The sequence below is a fragment of the Diabrotica undecimpunctata genome, chromosome 1, assembly GCF_040954645.1.
Source record: "Diabrotica undecimpunctata isolate CICGRU chromosome 1, icDiaUnde3, whole genome shotgun sequence".
In the NCBI taxonomy this organism is placed as follows: domain Eukaryota; kingdom Metazoa; phylum Arthropoda; class Insecta; order Coleoptera; family Chrysomelidae; genus Diabrotica; species Diabrotica undecimpunctata.
This window is the reverse complement of record NC_092803.1, coordinates 106,829,458-106,851,262: the sequence shown is the minus strand read 5'-3', so window position 1 is coordinate 106,851,262 and position 21,805 is coordinate 106,829,458. Positions and strand designations below refer to the sequence as shown.

At 32.8% G+C, this 21,805-nt stretch overlaps 1 protein-coding gene across 1 annotated transcript in view; it reads right to left on the bottom strand.

The window, feature by feature from the left end:
• Nucleotides 1-21,805, bottom strand: part of FucT6 (alpha-(1,6)-fucosyltransferase 8) — an 80,331-nt gene that overhangs the window by 30,391 nt on the left and 28,135 nt on the right. The window lies entirely within an intron of this gene.

Sequence of the window (21,805 nt, the reverse complement as noted above, 5' to 3'; positions counted from 1 at the left end):
CAAACAATTTTAATGTTTTGATTTTTGTAATAATATATTATTGTTACCTCTTGTATATTGTAAAATGTATCGAATAACGGTAAAAACGCTGATGTTTTTATCATGTTTTGCAAGCAAATTAAAAACATGCCAGTTGAACTTCATTTTAATTCGAATTTAGTTGGGTTGGAATACATTGCGCTGAATGTTCAAAGGCGTTTTTCAAGTTTATTTACGGATAGTTTCACAATCAGTAGTTAACTCTTGGAGTTAAGTAACCTTTATCCCTAGTTTAACTGACAGATGCCGTTTCACATTCACAGATTCGGTTATGGTCACTTAACCTTAGGTTTCGTTTTATTTTTCTTATGTTGTTAGCAAATTATGGGCATTAATCAGATTTTTATGGAATATTGTCAGTAAATATTATGGACATTGACCAGTATAGATGAGTTATGACACATTTGTCACGTTAGATCGAAAACAATATACAAATATTATTCTTATTTTCAAGTTCTGTTCTAGTGTGGTAGATTGTTCTAAGTAGTAGTTGTTTGTTCTTCCAAGTTAAAATTAACATTATAAAATGGAACCCACAAAAATGTACAAGAGATCTATCTTCAGAGATGTATCTTCAATTTGCTCCAAAATATTTTCAACTGTGTTCTTTGAGAATCTAAACAGACAGAAAAAATCTTCATGGTCTAGTTCTTAAAAATGATTTGTTCTGTGCCTAATGATTCTTGGTCTGCCAGCTTCCTCATAGCTGCTAAAAGCATTTACATCATATAAATCCATATCTAATTAATTAATAATTTACGTGTCTGTCTACACTCTGTCAATTTCAACAAAACGAAATTCGAAATTGGGTTAGGATATCCTGGTCAAGCTCTAAACCACCGCTTTTACTTTGGGTTAAAAAATTTTTAGGTTAACCACAACCCGAGCTGTTAACCTTATATTGTGAAACCTATATTTCAGGGTAACCACTGGTTACCTCTTAACCGCAAGGTAACTTTACTTTGTGAAACCGGCCGTAAGTGTTATTTACTTTGAAATGAACCACCAGCAGCAAGAAAATCGAAATTTGTCAGAAAGTTTACTCTTCGAGAAGAAGGATACCGTCAAGTTGAACTCGCTGAACAAGTTTAATGTCACTCAGTCAACCATTTCAAGAGTCTTGACACGTTTTACTGTTACTGGAAGCACTGGAAGTAACTCGAGAAGACCTGGTCAAGACCGTGGAAAGGGTTACAGCTTCTAATCAAGACCGGTTTTTGATACTTCGTACACTGAGAGAAAGGTTTTTTACCAGTACTTCTCTACAAAATGAATTTTTGGATCGTTATAACTTTAGAATCAACCAAAATACGATAAGGAGAAGACTCGCCGCAAACGACCTTCGCCCTGCCTGGTCCATTATTGACCAAAGATATGATAATAATGACGATTAGGGAAGAATATTGTTCACCGAAAAACCCAGGTACTGTCTTTTTTCTAATTAGAGGCGGAACAGAGTGTACAGACGGCCTGGTATTACTAAGCATAGTGTAACACTGTAGGCACTCTACAGTCTGGTGACGGCTCGGTAATGGTGTGGGGTGGGATTAATTTGGAGGCTGTACGGAGTTAGAATATATTACGGGCGGCTTAATGACAGAGGTATATTACAGACATTTTAGAAGAGCATGTCGTGCGATTTGCACCATTTATTGGGGATAATTTCATGCTTATGCAAGATAATGCCAGGTCACCCATTTTGCAAGAATTGTGCAGCAATATCGTCAGGAGATTTGGATTCCTGCCATGGATTGGCCTGCGAGAATTCCCAACCTCAACCCAATAGAACATGTTTGGAACATCATAGAGAGACAAATACGATAACTACCTAACGCACCAAACACACTAGATCAACTGTTTATGCGATTAGTTGAAAATTGGGATCAAATTGATCAAGATGAAATAAGAACGGCAATTCTTAGTATGAGAGATCATTGCCAACCAGTAATAAATTCCAGAGGAGGCAAGAAGCTACTAGTTTAATTCTCTGAATTAAACTAGTTCTCTGAATTAAACTCTGAACTTTGACGTTACCTACTCAGGATGGTACACATTTTATCTGTTTATTGAGCTTTATAAAAGTCTATTAAAGTTATGTATGTTGTGTCCATGTTCTGCTGCCTATTCGAGAATTATCCTTAATGTACATATGTATATGGTCGTTACCTGATCTTCATAGTCTATACCTACACTGATTGGTTTTGTCTTGTTTTTTTTTTATCGACTGTCGTCTTTATTTTTTTTTTTACTATTATCCATATATAATTATTGTAAGTATGTGAGGCACGCAAGATTCAATTATGAGAAGAATTAATTTATTTTATTTCCAACGTAGAAAAGAATCGAAGAAAGGTCGAATAACATTTATACAATTATAAGAACGTTAATCACACTAATAATATATTGGATTAAATCACAAATGTTTACTAATATAATACAATATACCAAAAACATATTTTGGTACGGCCGTAAAATTACCTCATGAGATTGATTTATTACTATGCCTAATTATTTTACAGATTTGTAGTCTACTATGAAATATTATTGCTAATCATTCGTAGACAGTGTTAGCAGCACTATAAGAGATAATATATATAGATTAGATTATAAGAAGAAATTTTCTATGTATAATCTCTGACTTTATGGTTGTACTAAATGATTTAATTTAAAGTTACTACATCTGTTATATCACATTCATGATTTATAAGCGTTAATTTTTATAACAGACTGTATTTACAGTATTGGAGTAAGATTGTAGAAAAAATACAGTTTAAAAATCCTTAAATTTTTTTAAACAATTTTATTTATTACGTGTTTTCCAGCACTATAATATATTTTTCTGCTACTACACATCTGTAAGACAAGAGAAAAGCCGGAGATCTATAAATGAGAGAAAAAACTCGTTTTTGGTTTTTGACAAAAACCATTGTTTTAACAACGTTTCGGCAAGGTCGCACTTGGTATTGTCAAGTCAGGTACAGTCTGTCCCAAACCCTTTTTTCAGTGCGTCACTAATTTTGACGTCATATAGGATTTTAAGAATGTCGAGAATTATTGCATGACATTTTAGTTAAATTTGACAGTTGCAGGATCGTAATCTGTCTTTTTCTAATTGAAAATAATTTAATGATTTTAATATTAGTCTTTGTTCTTTCTCGATATATCTCGGGATATTTAAAATATTTTTATTATACAATAAATAAATACAAAATTAAATTTTCACTGTAAAATGTCTGAAAATACTAACCTGGAATGACAATTATCATTTTATCAGTTGAAATTGTGAAAGTACTGTCACGATCGAGACAATCTGCATCAAATTATATTTATGCCCATCATTGATTGGATATCTATTTAGCGTATTCTAAACTCCAACCAATTATACATCCGTCAGTAGAATTAGCTTACGATAAATAATTTTCTAAGTTCTATGTATAATAATCACAGACTCACGTTTTTTTCTGTCACTTCTAGCGTAATGTGTTAGAGAGAATTCGATCAACTATGACGCACTGAAAGAAGGGGTTGGGACGAACTATAATAACGCTTTTTGCTTTTACTTCAAGCACCAGAGGGTGAATCTCAAAAAAAAGTTGTTCAAAATTAAATTTCCTATTGAAATGTCATCTTTTAAAGTAAAGACAAAAATATATTCAAAAAAAAGCAAAAAAAACACAAAAAAAGCGGTTTTTCTTTTTTGTCCCAAGCGGTTTGTCTTTTTTCCTGTTGGCATCAGGCTGATGCCAACCAATATGTAGCTTCGTCGTTTTTTTTTAATTTTTAAACTGTTTGAGCTTGTGTCGTGTTGTGTCAATGTATCATTTTTAATGTTTATGACATTCTCCATATATATTGTTGTATAGTCCAAATTTGACGAAATGCCCCTGAAGATGCTCTAGGAGCGAAAGTACTTGGGCAAGATTTAATAAATAAACTGTGCTCGATATCTGCCTTTTATTTGATTAAAATTCATTTATTCGAGCATTCAACCTTTATAGAATAATATTTGCAAAAAAAATAGCTCAAAAATGGTACGAGCAGCGAACTTTGAAAAATCGTATCTTGGATACTATAATATAGGAAAATGTATAGGAATCCCAAAGACCTTTCCCAAACGTCACTTTGAAGAGGAAGCGTAGAGGTTTTTTTCTGTGAAGTAATGCCGATACCTATACCACCATGGAAAAAAGTTATGGGGCAAAGAGAAACTCGTGTTATTTCTTGCTTTTGTTTGCTTCGTTTTTTGAATATACAATTTTTATAAAAAAATTATTTTGACTTTAAAAGATGACATTTCGATAGGAAATTTAATTTTGAACAATTTTTCTGTAGATGTATATGTACGAAAAGTGCATAGAATTCACCCAAATGCACTTTGGACTGCATATGGACTAATTCACTCCTTTCCCAAAAACGCACCCCTTTGCGCACGTGGTAGCACTCCGCGGTATTTTCATCTTTGGGGGTCCATTGGCAATATGAAACTACAAAACCCCTTTAAGGTTGTAGTTCCTTTCTAAAGTACATAATCAATAGCCTATTACTGAAAACTAATAGTGTATTGTCGGATGATTCAATTTCCAGTAGAAGCGCAGAATATTCCCGTTTGTAAAGTGGCCGGGCAGCTATAAAATTCACTATTTTTGTTAAAACTAATAAAAAGGAAGGAACAACTGGATGTCGAATTTTACAAACCCCACATTTTTTCCAACCATATTTTGAGCGCTATTTGTCGTGACTGGTACAATTTTAGAGATAGTCACTAAATATTTTTGTCACAACCTTACATAATTCACTTCCTGTGAATTTCCAACTTCCATTAAAAAAAAAATGGTTCGAAATCCGAAATTAAAGAGTACAAGGGTGAGTCAACCTCATGATGTGGTACGGACAATTAAGGAAACAAGAGAAAATAAGTACTAGAACAACTGCTGTGAAATATGATATTTGATGTCGTTCTCTTGTAAGATATTGCGCAAAGATCTCTAACGTAGAACTTAATGCAATGGAATTTAAGAATCTTATTGGTTACCAACCAAATAAAAAGGTATGCGAATGTTATTTTAAAGTTTAGCAGGTTTACAATTTTGTTTATTTTCAGATATTTTAAATATCCGAAGAGGAGGAACAGTGTGAATACTTAAAAAAGGCTGCGGATATGTATTTTGGGATCTCTCCAAAGGAGGTGAATGAAAGTTTGCGTACCAATATGCTGTGCATTTAAAAAAATAAATACCCAATTCTTGGATAGTACTTAAAGTGGGCAGCCCTGATTGGTTTAGCGCTTTTTTAAGGAGAAATTCTAGTTTGTCGATTAGAACTCCTGAAGCTACCAGTCTAGCTCGAGCTTCAGCATTTAATGTCCATAACGTTAATGCTTTTTTTAAAACCTTACAAACAGTTATGGACCGTTACCACTTTGAAGCAGGTGATATATAGAATATGGATGAAACGGGGATCACCACCGTTCAAAAGCCTGATCGCGTTGTAGCACGAAAAGGTTTTAAACATATTGGCAAAATCACTTCGGCTGAGAAAGATACTTTAGTAATCATGGCCGTATCTGTTTCAGGAATAGGTACTTAACTCCTCTATTTTTCGTGTCCATTTTAAGGACCATTTTTTAAATGGTGCATTCGCTGGAAGTTCTGGATCAGTAAACCCCTCCGAATGGATGCAAAAAGCACAATTTTTGGAGTTCGTTAAACATTTTGTTAGACATGTCAGATGCTCGAAGGAACATCCAGTCTTATTATTAGACAACCATGACTCACATCTTTCGATAAAGGCACTGAATTATTTAAACAATAATGGTGTGTGTGTTCTCTCATTTCCCTCTCGCTGTAGTCATAAAGTACAACCCTTGGATAGAAGTGTGTATGGGCCTCTCAAAAAATATATAAATACTTGTGACGCCTGCACATGAGGAACCATCCGGGCGCTACAATGTCAATTTACGATATCCCAGGAATCGTAAATACACCACTGGCAGTTAGTCAGATGAATGTTATTAATGGGTTTAACGTGTCAGGAATATTTCCGTTCAATAGATTAACTTTTCACGACTCAGAATTTTTAACTAGCACTGTAACAGACCTTTCTGAGCCAAATGAGCATACTCCGGAGAAAAAAACTGATGAACCAGAACCGAATAATGCGGTGGAAATTAAACAAGAACCCGTTGAAATACCAACTGTGAAGTCTGACTAATATCTAATGTCTCCACTGGAGATCCAGGAATAGGAAAAGAAGATCAACAGCTATATTGACTGATACACCGACCAAAGACGCTCTGGAAGATAAAAAAGCTGCTGCAAAAAGAAAGCGTAAAATGAGAGAAAATAAAGTGCTAATACTAGCGACGAAGAAGGTGTAGACTGGGCAGAAATTAATCCTGACAATTTCCTAGGAGCTTGAGAGAGACCCTAGAAAAGACCAATTTGGGTTAGTGAAATTGGAGGACAATGACTACACCCGGTAAAAAGGAAAATATTTCATTATTGCAAAAATTGTTGCTCCTGTAGACAATGATCAGGAATGCGAGGTGTTATTTTTGTGTAAGAGTGAAAAATGCGTTGGAAGCTTCAAATTTACTCTTATGAAAGACAGATCTGTTATAAATTTAAACGACATTAAAACAATCTTACCGCCTCCTTTATTTTCTGGGGAAGCTAAAAGACTTCAGTCAATGTATAAATTTGAAATAATTCTTTCTTTGTTAAACGTATAAACGAAGGATAATAAAATTATTTTCACATACATAGTTTTTTTATTTCCCAAGCCTGTGCGAACCTTCACCTACGCCTGTGCCAACTAACCCCAAAAACTTGGTAGTGTAGGTCACGTAATGAGACGTATTTACAATTTGAAGACATGTGAAATATGGAAATACGTGCTTGGCGGAGAAAGGCGATGGATAGGGAAGACTGGAGGGAAATTCTTGAGGAGGCTAGGACACACGCAGGGTTGTAAAGCCAGAATGATGATGATGACATTTTTATAGAGTTCTCTTTTAAACTTGCATAAAGTACAGACGAGATATCAATTATTATTGAATAAAATACTTAACAATAGATTGCAAAAAATGCCAAAGAAAATAATAATTATCTAAGAAGTGTGCCAACCATCCCCGGTCTCCATTACTGTCTTCCCAATTATTTAATAGAGCTTATTATGGGGAGAGCGCTTGAAAAACATCTCAAGAAATGGCCGAAAAATAAACGTTTATTTATCTACGTTTTGCAGATGACACAGCCCTTCTTGCAAATAGTCAATAAGAGTTCATTGATCTCATACAATTGGTGAAAACGAAAGTCAAATATTAAAGACAAAGATCATGATAGTGGGTAGACTACATAACAATCATCCACACATAACCACGATTGACCGATTTGAGGTTATCAGCTCATACTTATATCCGGGATCATTGATCATAAACACAGGGTCGCTACAGGAAGAAATAAAACGTAGATGTGATCTAGCAAAAGTCGTCATAGGAAAGATGGCCAAAATAGGGAAGGACTCAAATTTCACGAACTCTAAAAATGAGGTTGATCAACTGCTTAATATTCCCAATGCTGACATACGGATGTGAATCTTGGACCCTATGACAAAAGGAAAAGAGAAAGATAGACGCCACTGAAATGTTATGTTGAAAAAGAATTTTACAAATTCCGTAGACTGACCACAGGACAAATAATTCAATTTTAAATGAGCTAAAGGTCAGCAAACGGCTCTCCAGCAAAGTCTATCTCCAACAATTAAAATACTTTGGACGTGTTACGATGGCAGACAAAGAAAACATGGAAAGACTTATTATCCAAGGAAAGGTAGAAAGTCGAAGATCACGAGGAAGATCCCCCAACAGGATAGATCGAAAAAATTACAGGAATATGCAAAAGACCTACGCATGAATTAAAAGAAATGACCAGAGGCAGAGATCTTTGGAGACGGACAATATACGACATCACGATGACCACTACACTCCCTCCGGAGTGTCAGGACTGAAGAGAGAGATATAGTTGCCAAGTGAATGCTCGATAAAATTCATTTTTTTAGTTCTCCAATACATGACGCCAGGGATAATATAGTCCATTCGCTCAGCTTTGGGAATATTTTGACAGATTCATTGTCAGAAACATATAACATAAAACTCCTACCTCCTAGTAATAATAGACCAAATAAACTTACTACTGCAGACTTTCATTAAAAAAAGATGAATAATTATGAATAATGGGAGTGTAAAGTCATTAATTTTGCTTTAATTGATTCAGTTGTATTTTGTTAATAAAACTGTGTCAATATTTTTGACAAACTATGACACGTATGCTTGGTTGCATAGTAATATCCAGCCACTGCCAGTTGGTCAAAATTTAGCCAACGTAGCAAAAAATAATTACTAAATTCACTAGATAGTTGGCACTGGGACCAGCGAACCAAGTATACCAGGTTTAAAAAAAAATCAGTTACCAGTTTATTTATATTCTATTAAAATAATGGTAAGTATTATATTTAAAAGTTTATTGATATAATTTAACAGAGCTTATTTGTATTATATTAAAATAATCGAATTAATTATTGTAATTATTACTAGCAACATCTGTTAATCACGATGCATACATGGTTATTAGAGTTTTGTTGTGATCAGCTGATGTTTGTTTACAAGTTGATTGGTACCATTGGGTAAAAAAATTTTAAAAACAGTTACAGTCACAATTAAGAAGACTCTTAAGAAATCATGTATTTCACAACATAATAAAAAACAATTACCAATATAGTTTACCGTATATAAATCAAAGCACAAATTTATGTTTTAAATAACTTATTATTAATTAGTTAAGAGTTTAAAGAAAGAAATTTGTCAAAAGATCATTGCAGTTTTCATAAAGGTGCGGACTGTTGAAACGACAACTAAATACTAATATGATCTAAAAAAAATTGACACATTCTAAATGAACCATCGAAAAAAATGTATGGTTGAAGAAGATAAATAAATTATAACTTGCATAATTCAGATAGTTGATGGTTAATTTTTTTCTAATAATGTTTTTTAATGTAATAGTATATAGTTAGTTAATTACTAATAAAATAGGTTCGATCAGCAAAAGAAAACAAAATATATTTACTCTAATAGAACTAATTAATAATAGAAAAAAATTTATTTTGTTGCAACGACAAAGAACGAATATTTATTTTTTTTTTAAACGGAGTAGAGGTCCAGCGCCCACGGCGCAACTGTTTTAAAACTACGGCCTGAAACCGATTGCGCTTCCAGTTCCAACTGTTTTGAAATCTCGGTAGCGTAAAAGCATGAGGATTAGCCCACGAGGCGATCCGACTGTAACTGGTTTCCAATAAGTCTAAAACCGTTGATTGACCTTCCAATATTTGGTATATTTGGTGAACATTTTAGGATATACATACTTTACTTAAATACTTTAAGATTAGTCAAATTATACGGAAATTAAATGTCTGTAAAGTTAGCATATCCATTTTATAAGGCTGATTTCAGATTAACACTATAATTTATTGCTAATTTATTACAGAAAGAAAAAAATATTGCTGAAGCCGTTTCCGAGAAACAGTGGGTATGCTAACTTTACGGTAACGCTAGCATAGCCATAGCTATATCTCGACAAATAAAAGTGGTACAAGGCCCATCTTGACGGCATATTTTAGTACTAATTAATTGCTGTTGATTGGTATATCAACCAATCCCGAAAAGCTAACCCATCATCCCCTAGCTCAAAACACACCCCCGGAAAAATCGAGATATCAGCCAAAAATTGAACTGCAAAGAATTGATTGCTAATTTATTGCCGAAGTTCTACACTAAGAAACAATATATTGCTGCAACTGTTTCCGAGAAACAATGATTATGCTGACTTTACGGTAAAGCTAGCACAGCCATAGCCATCTCTCGACAATGAAAAAGGCTACAAAGCCCATCTTGGCGGTATATTTTATCGCTAATTAATTGCTGTTAATTGGTATACTAACTAATCCCCAAGAACTATCCAATCATCTCCTGCTTAAAACATACACCTGCAAAACAAGAGATAAATAAAAAGCGAACGGCAAGAAATTGATTGCTAATTTATTGCCGAAATTATACGCCAAAAAAACGATTTATTGCAGCAACCGTTTCCGAGAAACAATAATTATGCTAATTTTATGGTATATATAATAAATTAGCAATTAAATCCTAGCGGTTCACTTTTTTGGTTTAAACGTTTTTGGCCGACATCTTGATTTTTCTCTAGGGGATGATGGGGTAGTTTTGGGGATTGGTTAATGTACCAATCAGTAGCAATTAATTATCAATAAAATATGCCGCCAAAAGGGGCACTGTAGCCTTATTCATTGCCGAGATATAGCTGTTTTTTGACGTAAAACTTCGGCAATAAATTGGCAATCAATTCCTTGCGGTTCGCTTTTTTGCCGATGTCTCGGTTTTTCCGGGTTTGCCCCTGTACTCCAGCAATACATTTTTTCTTTCCGTAATAAATTAGCAATAAATTATAATGTTGGTCTGAATTCGGCCTTATAAAATGGATATGCTAAATTTGCAGACATGGAAATTAAAGACTGGTCAAACAATCTTCTTTACGAAAACATTTACGGATATTTCTATTTTAAGATTTTATTTTACTTTTGTGTTCACCTTAAAACTGGCAGTTGGAGATCAGTAAAAATGAAGAAGCTATTACAAAAAATATTAATCTATTGATTTTTCAGAATAACGAATAACTTTTTCACATTGAAAATTTAAGGAAAAATCTGAACATGATTGAGACAATTTCAGGTGGCAATTGCATCTTTAACCCTGTATCAAGTAGCTATTGTCGATGCACACTAGCCCAGGGGACCGACCCGGCCGACGGTTAAACGTGTCGTTGTCGAGTTGTAAAATGTCATTGTTGGTCGAGATATTAGAAGAATTTTGTTTCCAACATAATAAAAATAATAGTTTAATTTTTCAAAACTTGTATTTTTCTATAATTGGTTGCAACCGGTCATAAACCAAGTCCTTTGATTCGTCAATGCACTTAACAAAACGTGTAAAACATCCGCATTAGAAATATGACAACTGCCAATAAATTTTATCATACAAGATTACATCATGAAATAATTTCCATTATTTTTCATTTACATTTAAATTATGACAATCTCGTAGTGAATAATTCATTTTTTATTCGCATTCAGTCTGGACTTATGTATAACATGAGTTGTTTAAATTTTAAACACACCAGCAAGTATAAATAGAATTATAAATATATATATATATATATATATATATATATATATATAAATATATATATATATATATATATATATATATATATATATATATATATAAGAGGGGGGTTGAGGTTAATTGGGTATACAGCTGATTGAAAGCTAAGTGTACTCTGTTTCTGTTCAACAGTTCATTATATTTCGCCAATTTTCATTGGCATCATCAGATGAGAGATGCAATTATTCAAAACATGGTAAAATACAATTTAATAATTGTTGTTTATATCTTACTTGATTGAGGTTAACGGCAGTGTGATTTATTTTAATAACATCAAGTAATGATTTGTGGGTACAATGTGGATTGCAGCTATCTTCGACATATAAGATTTAGTTGTATAATTTACGTTCACAATTAAAATATAAGAAACAAACACAATTCAAATTAAAAACAAAACAGATACAAAAACGTTTAGTTCGGTAACTGTCATTAAGGTTAAGTACCAAAATTTCCAAATATCGAATGTTACTGATTGACTTGTCATCGAATGCCATAGTCTGTGGACTAGTACGCATTTTGATGCGCATCGCCCCGCCTCGAATTTTCCCATTGGCTCTTGACCTGAAAATCACTATTTATCGCTCGAACAGCGCATATAAATATTGGCGATTTTCAGGTCAGCCAGGTCAGTCCCTCACGGGCTCTCCGAGAGCTTATTGCTCTCGGGGCTCTGCTTCCTGCATTTATTTTCCATACTCTGTGGCTGAGAATTGTTTCAACTTAACTTGGTGTTTTTTTATTTCGACGAAGAAATTGTCATGTAAGAAATATCTTGCCTTTTTCAAGGCAAGACACCGAAGATAAATATTTTCCAAGTCCATAACCCGAAACTGGACTTAAGTAGAGGAGCTCTCGACGTTTACTCCGAAGCCCTCTACAGAGCACCCGGGTATATCAGAAGGTGGTTAGACCCTTAATTGTTCCCCCGAGGTGACAGACTTATGCCAGAAGATAATTAGTTCCATGGTGTAGTAGTTGTTTATTTGATTAAGATTTGCTGTAAAGGTGTGTTATAGTTGAAAAATTTTGAAATTACATTTTTTGGTGCATTAATTATTTAATAGTTATGTGAGTATATTTATAATGTTTGCTTTTCAATGTGTAATAAATAAACATAAATATCACTCAGATGCTCAACATCTGATTTCTTATTTATTAAATTATCCATTTGAGTGATAAATGCCATCTCGAGGAAGAGTCTTTTATTGAGATTATTTTCCATTGCAAGAATCTTTGTTTCACTGTAGTTCATTATATGGTGTTCATCATGTACGTGTATTGCAAGGGAACATCTATCAGGATATAATCTGCTGTCACTTTTGTGGGAAGTGATACGACTTTTTAGGTGTCTGTTGGTTTGGCCAATATATTGTTTGTTACAACTTCCGTAAGGAATACGATAGACTATATTGGATAATTGATCCGTAGGTGTTTTATCTTTTAGTTTAGTGAATATCGAATTAATGTTTAACACTGTGTAATTAGCGATTTTTATGTTATCGTCAGCTGATTTAAAAATTCGTGTAAGTTTCGGTGTTAAGTCTTGTATGAACGGTAATCTAATAGAGTTAAATTAGTGTTAGTGGTTGTGTCTATTGTAGGTGTAGTGTTTTGTGGTGTGTGGTTAGGGTCGATTTACCACCTCTGAAACCAGCCGGGTATTTTCCTACTATTCCTTCTGCATATGGTGCCATACGGTGGCATAGTACTGTGGAAAATATTTTATACGCTGCATTTAGAAGCTTAATTCCTCTGTGGTTAGTCAATTCAAAGATATCTCCTTTTTTGTGTATGGTGTAAAGTATTATAATATGCGAATCACTGGGGAATGATTTCTGTGTCCATATTTCTTTTATGAGCTGCTGTAGTGCTATTATGGAATTGTGGCCACCTTCTTTATATAGATCAGCTGGGACATTATCTATTCCGGGTAATTTGTTTCTAGCAAGTTTTTTAACTGCATCTTTAACTTCAAGAATCGTTGGCGGTTCTTCTTACCTCTCGTTTGTTCCCCTTACCTCATCCCTTTCGTCTTCCAGGTTTTCTTCTTTTTCCTCACTTTTAAGTACCTGATTAATTCCACCCATCTATTCAACACGTCTTTCCTTGTTGTTAATTGGTCACTATTCTGACTTCCGCATTGACTTGTGGTTGTCTGGAATTCTTTTCTGTTGATGTTAACTTTCTTATATAATGCACTGAACTCTTTCTCACTGTTGAAATTTTCTATATATTTAAGTTCCGTGTATCATGACACAAGTATCTAAAATAGAGTAGCATCCATTTTTTTTCAATAAATGTCAGACGGTTTCAAGTTCGAATTAACCAATGTTTACATCTATAGTTATATATCTGTCGACACAAGTTGCTGATATTTAATATATATATATATATATATATATATATATATATATATATATATATATATATATATATATATATATTACTGATATAAATTTTTTCACTATTACATTAGTAAAGATTTATATTTGACACAAATTTCATGCAATAAGTGTCAGATCTAAAAGTACGTACTTTAAAACAAGATGTCAAAGTTGTGTATACACACATTTATAACCCAAGAATGACTGTAATAATTTTCATGATTTTTGATTTGTTGAACTTGTCTGCACCCGGAATAGCAGAATAACTATTAAAAAAAAAAAAAAAAACAAAGATCAAACAAATGCGTATGACTAATTGTTATTGTTATTTATACGTAAAAATAGAACTTAGTTAATTATTTAAAATCCATTTTTCTTTTGTTTATGAAATAAAATTGATAATGTAAAAATTTAAACACTTTAATAATTAATTAATCCATAAATATAATAATTTAAATAATTTAATGATAAGCCCATAAATATTTGAAATCAAATAAAATAGTTAATTATCACAAGACATTTATTTATTTTAGAGTATAACTATAATAAAGTTTAAAAAATTGCTACTAGATTGCAGCACAATGTTGTCTTCCTCTGTATAACCTTTTGTTTACAACTTTTTTAAGTAATGTTTTCTCAAGTAATTTAATGATAAATGAATGTTCTCTTATAATAGGTTTTATTACTGGCAACGATGGTTATCCAATGTATCGGCGTCGATTACCGGATGATAGCGGTAGAACTATCACAACGAAAGAGAAAGGAAACGATTTTGTGGTCGAAAACACATTCAAGGCTTATTGCAACGTGAAATTATACATTTCAGTGAAGTCCATGAAATACATTGGCAAATATGTGACAAAAGGCAGCGATATGGCGGTTTTTGGCGTTTAAGATCCCAATACCAACGATGAAATCACGCACTATCAAGTGGGTCGTAATGTAAACTACAATGAAGCAATGTGGCATATATTCTCATTCCCCATTCATGAACGTCAACTCACTGTTGTACATTTGCTGTGCATCTGGATAACAGTCAACGACTTTATTTCTCTCATTATTCTCTCTTTCTCTCATCTTATTTAAATATACTTCAACGTTAGAAATAAGGCGAAGCGGTTTCGATCACCCGGATGTGCGTTATACTGATACTCTTGATCTCATTTACACATTTTATCCGAGAAGACGAATGCTTCGATTTGCGGTTTTGGCTGGTAAATGTTCGTGGGCCGAAATCATTTTTGAAACACTTCAAACTGTTAACGGTGTAGTGCCACCATTTCGTACTTCATGTCAACAGCTTAATTTGCTTGAAAACGAGAATGATTGCGACATGACAATAGCTGATTCTAGTGTTTCTGGAACTTCAAATCAGATACGATCATTATTTCGGCATTCTTCCCATCGAATCCACGTGAACTGTGGGACACACACAAGGATGACATGTCAAATGAAGTTTTACCTCGACTTCGTGTCAGTTCAAGGAATCCCAATATAGAGGTGAGTGAGGAGATAAATAACCAGGCTTTGCTTTTAATCGAAAACATGTGTTACTTTATGTGCGGAAGTTTGTTGGTGAAATTAGGAATGCCCCCGTCAAATTATGAATTGCTCGATCGCCCGGTGGAACTGGGAAGACATTCGGCATGTCACTGATTTTGGCCACAGTTCGTGCCAGATGCGAAATTGCTGTAGCAGTTGCTTCTTCTAGGATAGCGGCCTCGTTGGTAAAAGGATGCGGAACGACTAACTCAGCGTTGAAATTGCCGTTAAATCTTCAAACTACTGAAGAACCGACATGCACCATTGTAAAACACTCAGAAAGGGTCAGCAAGTTTTGTTACCAAGGAAAATCATCATTCAGAATGAATGCATAATGGCGCAAAAATGCGCATTGGAAGAACTTAATCGAACCATGAAATATCTGCACAATAAATGTAAATGTTTTGGCCGCATTGCTCCTGTACTGATCTTTTTCTTAAGTTAATGTTCTAATATTATAATTTGGCTGCATCGTACTCATGACAAAATAGTCACAAATACGTATTTACGTTAGCTTTCCATCTTATAGGCCATTGTTTTTTCTTATTGCGAGCTATGTCAATATACTTTTTAGTTGTTGCCCTGAAAACCATCAGGGTCTTCTATTAATTTTTACCACAAATTGGCCGTATTGGTCCTGTAGTGATCCTTTTCCTAAGTTAATATTCTTTTCTAACTTGGCTGCACCATACTAATGACGACCAAATAGTCAGAAATAGCGTCCATCTTATATACCATTGTTTTTCTTATTGCATGCCAATATACTTTTTAGTTTAGTATTTAGCTTAGTAGTAAAAATATTTACCATTTTTTACTTTTCACTCGCATTAACCTTTCACTACTTGTTTTAAACGGTTTATACGTGCGGTATTCCTTTCCTCCTTCTTCTATCAATGTTTGCGACAAAATTGGTCGCAATGGTTCTGTAGTGATCCTTATCCTAAGTTAATGTTCTTCTATTCTAACTTAACTGCACCGTACTGATGACGACCAAATAGTCTTCTTTTCAGTTCAGGCGATGTAGTACATATGTTTGATCTTTACTCGTGCGGGCTTTGTACGAAACCGTGTCATTTCATAGCGCCGAGCAAGTTTTGGGCTCTTAATAAAAGCCAACAACTTTCTTATAGTAGCCCAGTCTGGTTATACAAAAATAATCGATTTCACGGCAAAATGTTTCGCAGATATCTGAAGCTTTTAAGACATAGGTGGGGGTTACTAGATGACGAATAGATAAAAAGATACTCCTAATTTTACCTTGCGTTTTTTTTAAACAATAATTTATGGTCAGAATTTGATTTTTTATCTATAAGTTTTTTCCCTTATAATTTAAATAAACAATATTTATACCATTTTTTTATATCAAGAATATCTTTATTTTCCCGTTTTTTCAATTAAAATTGATAAATAATTTACGGAGATATTTGCAAAAAAGCAGTTTTTTGCACTAATTTATAAATTTAATTAATTTTTTTTGTTAACAAAATAAAATGTTATTAATACATTTCAACATTGAGGAATTACTGTCCTTTAAATTTGTGCGAAATTTCCCCCGATCGGTCAAATAGTTTAAAAGTTATTCAATTTGTTTATCCCTGAGACTAATTATTTAAACCATTGAACTTGCCCTATGAATGATGCTAGACACATTTAACAAATTTCATAGGATTCTTTAAGACTTATACTATCTCAGAAGTTAAATGAATATTGAGTTTTCATCGAAATTATTTACAAAATAAACGTTTGAAAAAGGGATATGTTTTTTACTTATAAACAATTGTAATAACTTCTATATTTTTCAAGCTAGAGACTTTTACGTACAACCATTAAATAGCTGGTAAAAAAACTCACATATAACAAAAAAAATAAACCTTCTATGAACAATAGGAACGAAGTTAGCGACAATTTTTTTGTTAATTATATCTCCATTGTTTAAAAACATTAAGAAGTAAAATTTGCACAAATTTTGAATGAAAATCTAAACTTTATATTGAATTTTATAGCTATAAAATTAAATCCAATTTTTCGAAACTTAAAACCTTTCGAAACGAAGTTACTTTCGAAAGATCGACATAGGAAAGTGGAGGGGAAACTGTTTTAGCTCCTCGCTGCAAAATTTAATATTATGATTACGGATTTATCATTCAAAAGCTTAAACAGTTCTGTAGGAATTTCATCAGGTCCATTTGCTTTTCCATTTTTAGCGTTTCTTATTGCGTATTCTACTTCTTCTTTCAATATGTCTGGCCCAGTTGCATTGATTATCTGAGTTGTTTCTATCGTCTTCAAATAATTCATTCAGGTATTCTGTCCATCTTTTTATTTTATTCTCTAGATCTACAATAAGATTTCCATCTTTGTCTTTAAGTTTACCTATTTGGCATTTCTTTATGCTTCCTGTTATCTCTTTTACTTTTTTGTGCATATTGAACGCATCGTACTTTTTCTCATAGGTTTCCATTTCTTCACATTGTTCTTTAATCCACTCCTCTTTGGCTTCTTTTATTCTCTTTTTTATGTGTTTATTTATTTCTTTGTATTTGTCTGGGTAATTCTTCATCTTTCTTCTTTGTTCCATCAAGTCTAGTATATCTTGTGTCATCCACCCCTTATTCTTTGTTGTTGTTTTTGTAAGATGTTTCTTTCCTGCTGTTTGTATAGCTGTATTTATGTACTTTAATTTTTGGTTAACGTTGTCTGTATCGTTAATTTGTTGCTGCACTGAACGGAGGTTTTTATTTATTTCTTCTCCTGTTTCTTGTCGTATATTTTTGTTTCTAAGTTTATTTAAATCTAGTGCCTTTCTGCGTGGTCTTCTAATCTTTTTTGGTCTCGCCTCTATCACAGTAACTACCGGGTTATGATCTGAGCCTATATCAGCTCCTGTGTACGTCTTAGTACATTTAACAGCATTATGATACCTCCTTGCTATCATAATGTAGTGTATTTGATTTCTTACTATTTTTTCTTTGGTGTGTTGTGGAGATGTCCATGTATATAACCGTCGAGGAGGTAATTTGACAAAGGTATTTGTTATTACGAAGTCTTCACTTTGGCAAAATTGAATAAATCGATCTCCTCTGTCATTTCTGTTTCCAAACCCATATTTTCCTACTTGTTCTCCTACCTTACCTTGGCCCACCTTGGCATTAAGATCGCCCATTAATATGTTAATGTATGGAAAGACTGACTTAATAAGTGAAGACAAACAACCTGCAACAAAAAGGTTCAGACCTGACAGTGAAGTCGAATAAATGAACCAAATTTTAACTTTTAAACCAATGTATGTAAAGAAAATAAAAAAAGTAAAGTTCAATAAACATTGCAAAATTTAATAAGGCAAGTGATGAAAAAATCGACTTATTTTATCAAAGCAGTAAGGCAGATTAGATTAATATTGTATATCATATTTGTAAGAAAAATAGAATAAAAATCAATATTGTTAATTATAAAAATACAAACAATTATAATTAATATAAGGAATATAATAATATAATGTGTAAAAAATTACCTGAAATTTAATTTATAAAATATATAAGTATTATTACATCATTGATATAAAATGAAAAAACATATGTTGATTTTCCGGGATTTTCCGAGATTTATGGGGGTGAAAATTATGTCATCATTATTAATACTGCGACAGACTATTCGAGCAAATTAAAAAAAAGTAAGTATTTAGGGTGAATTTCAAATGGACTCAATTTTTCCGAGTTTTCCCATATTTTCCGGCCAGTGAAAACTATGTAGTTATTCATATTTCGACGAGCTACCCCAGAATAAAAAAAGAGGCTTGCAGCTGCAAAGGAAGCCGAGATAATGTAAATTTTTCCTACGTGTTGCAATTTGAAGTTCTGATGCCGAAAAAAAAACGGAGCTGAAACAGATATTCTCTCCACTTTCCTATGTCGATCTTTCGAAAGTACCGTCGTTTCGAAAAATTAGATAAATTTTATAGCTATAAGTTTCAATATAAAGTTTAGATTTTCATTCAAAATTTGTGCAAATTTTACTTCTTAATGTTTATAAACAATAGAGATATGATTTTTTTTAAAATAGTCACTAACTTCGTTCCTATTGGTCATAGAAGGTATTTTATTTTTTAATGTGAGCTTTTTTACCAGCTATCCAATGGTTGTACGTACAAGTCTGTAGCTTGAAAAATATAGAAGTTATTACAATTGTTTATAAGTAAAAAACATAGCCCTTTTTCAAACGTCTATTTTGTAAATAATTTCGATGAAAACTCAATATGCATTTAACTTCTGAGATAGTCTAAGTCTTAAAGAATCCTATGAAATTTGCTGAATGTGTCTAGCACCATGCATAGGGCAAGCTCAATAGTTTAAATAATTAGCCTCAGGGATAAACAAATTAAATAACTTTTAAACTATTTGACCGATCGGTGGGAAATTTCGCACAAATTTAAAGGACGGTAATTCCTCAATGTTGAAATGTATTAATAACATTTTATTTTGTTAACAAAAAAATTAATTAAATTTATAAATTAGTGCAAAAAAACTGCTTTTTTGCAAATATCTTCGTAAATTATTTATCAATTTTAATTGAAAAAACGGGAAAATAAAGATATTCTTCACATAAAAAAATGACATAAATATTGTTTATTTAAAATATAAGGGAAACAATTTATAGACAAAAAATCAAATTGTGACCATAAATTATTGCTTAAAAAAAACGCAAGGTAAAACTAGGAGTATCTTTTCATCTATTCATCATCTAGTATCCCCCACCGATGTCTTAAAAGCTTCAGATATCTGCGAAACATTTTTCCACCTTTTTTTTTAACCAGACTGGGCTATAGGTACTTTAAAATGTGTACCTATGATATTTTTTAGAAATATTCAGCGCTCTATGATATTTAGGAATGGCGAGTCTAGTTGATTGGTTCTAACCAGTTCATCTCTGAACAACTTCAGTTTAGCTAATCAAGTGAGCTTTTTGCTTATTCGTGAAGGTAACGAGTTTTTTGGAAGAGTTCACATTAAGGTTCCCTTTCCTACAGACACATACACGCCTCTGTGTAGTTTAATGCATAATGCTGGGACTGGAGACTTTAACAAGATATTTTCTTTAGTACCTATCACGATATAGCTCTAGAAGTCTTCAATCCATGTTCCCCGTGGATCAAATAATAATTAAAAACACACTATGTTCCACAGCGATAGTTAATATCCTTTGGTTGCTCTTAAGTTAATAAACCCTTCATTCCTTTCAACGAAGATAGGCGATTACAAGTAGTTACATAAAAAATATTGTCAGTCGTTCTTTTGAATGTTTGTAGGTAAATGTCAACCAACCCTGTAATATTTCTAAACCACGTATCTCTCATATATTTATATCGGAAGACTTGTGTATTAATTTTTTTAATATTTATTAGTTGTGCAAAACTTATATATTTTTATTCCTAGTATTATGTTCTTATTCGTTCTCAATCCATTAAATAATTTCTTAAAAATTGCGAAATGCTCATATTTTTAGTAATCAGCGCAAGATCCACATTTCAACTCCATAGTTTACGCAATATGTTTAATATATCCAGGTCTCGTACACCTTAGTGAAGCGTATATCTAGCTACATGTTTATTTTTGGGTTAATTAATAATCATATTATTAATTAATAATAATAATAAATCAAGATACTTATATATTATTGTCTTAAAAGTTTTTTTAAGCGTTACAATGATGCAATGCGAATATGAAAATAATTATTTTAATTTCTAATAAACAATATAGTATGTTTACATTTGAATAATTATTACTTTTGAGCGATTATTCTTTGAATGAAAATTCATTACTTTTAAGACCAAAAACGGACTTTTAAGATTTGGATAAAAAACAACTTCTCACTTCTCACTTCATACAAGAAATTAACGCACCACTTTGAAATATTAAAATATTTTATTAGCGTTAATAAAACTTTCCATTGTAATGTTATATTTTGCAAGCCCCTTGTATATGCTATTCGTACACTCTATATTTATTGACTGTGTTTTATCGCTATAGTTTTTTTTGCAACAAAACAAAAATAAGCAAAAATGTACTTATTCTATAAATATACTAATTTCCAAGTGTTCACGAATTTTATTCGGCTACTGTTTAATTGTTGATTATTGTTAATTGTGTTTATTATGGAGCGTCAATCACGTAATTTAACCCGAGATGAATGTGCCCAAGCAGTGATACTGTCGGAAGAAGGTTGGAGTTACCGAAGAATTGGTCGTCGGTTTAATGTGTCCCACACATCCGTCTCACGGGTGTTAGAAAGATTCCTCGAAACAGGGGATCATACTCGCAGACCAGGGCAAGTACGAAACCGGGTAACTACCCCTATTCAAGATCGATTTTTAAGAATTTCTGCTCTTCGACAACGTTTTGTAACACATCGAAGTCTACAAATTCAACTTCGAGACGTGCATGCTATACAAATTAGTACTGAAACTGTTCGCCAGCGACTTAGGGAATAGAACTTAACACCTAGGATTGCCGCCCGAGGTCCTCTATTAACTGCAGAGCATCGAAGGGGG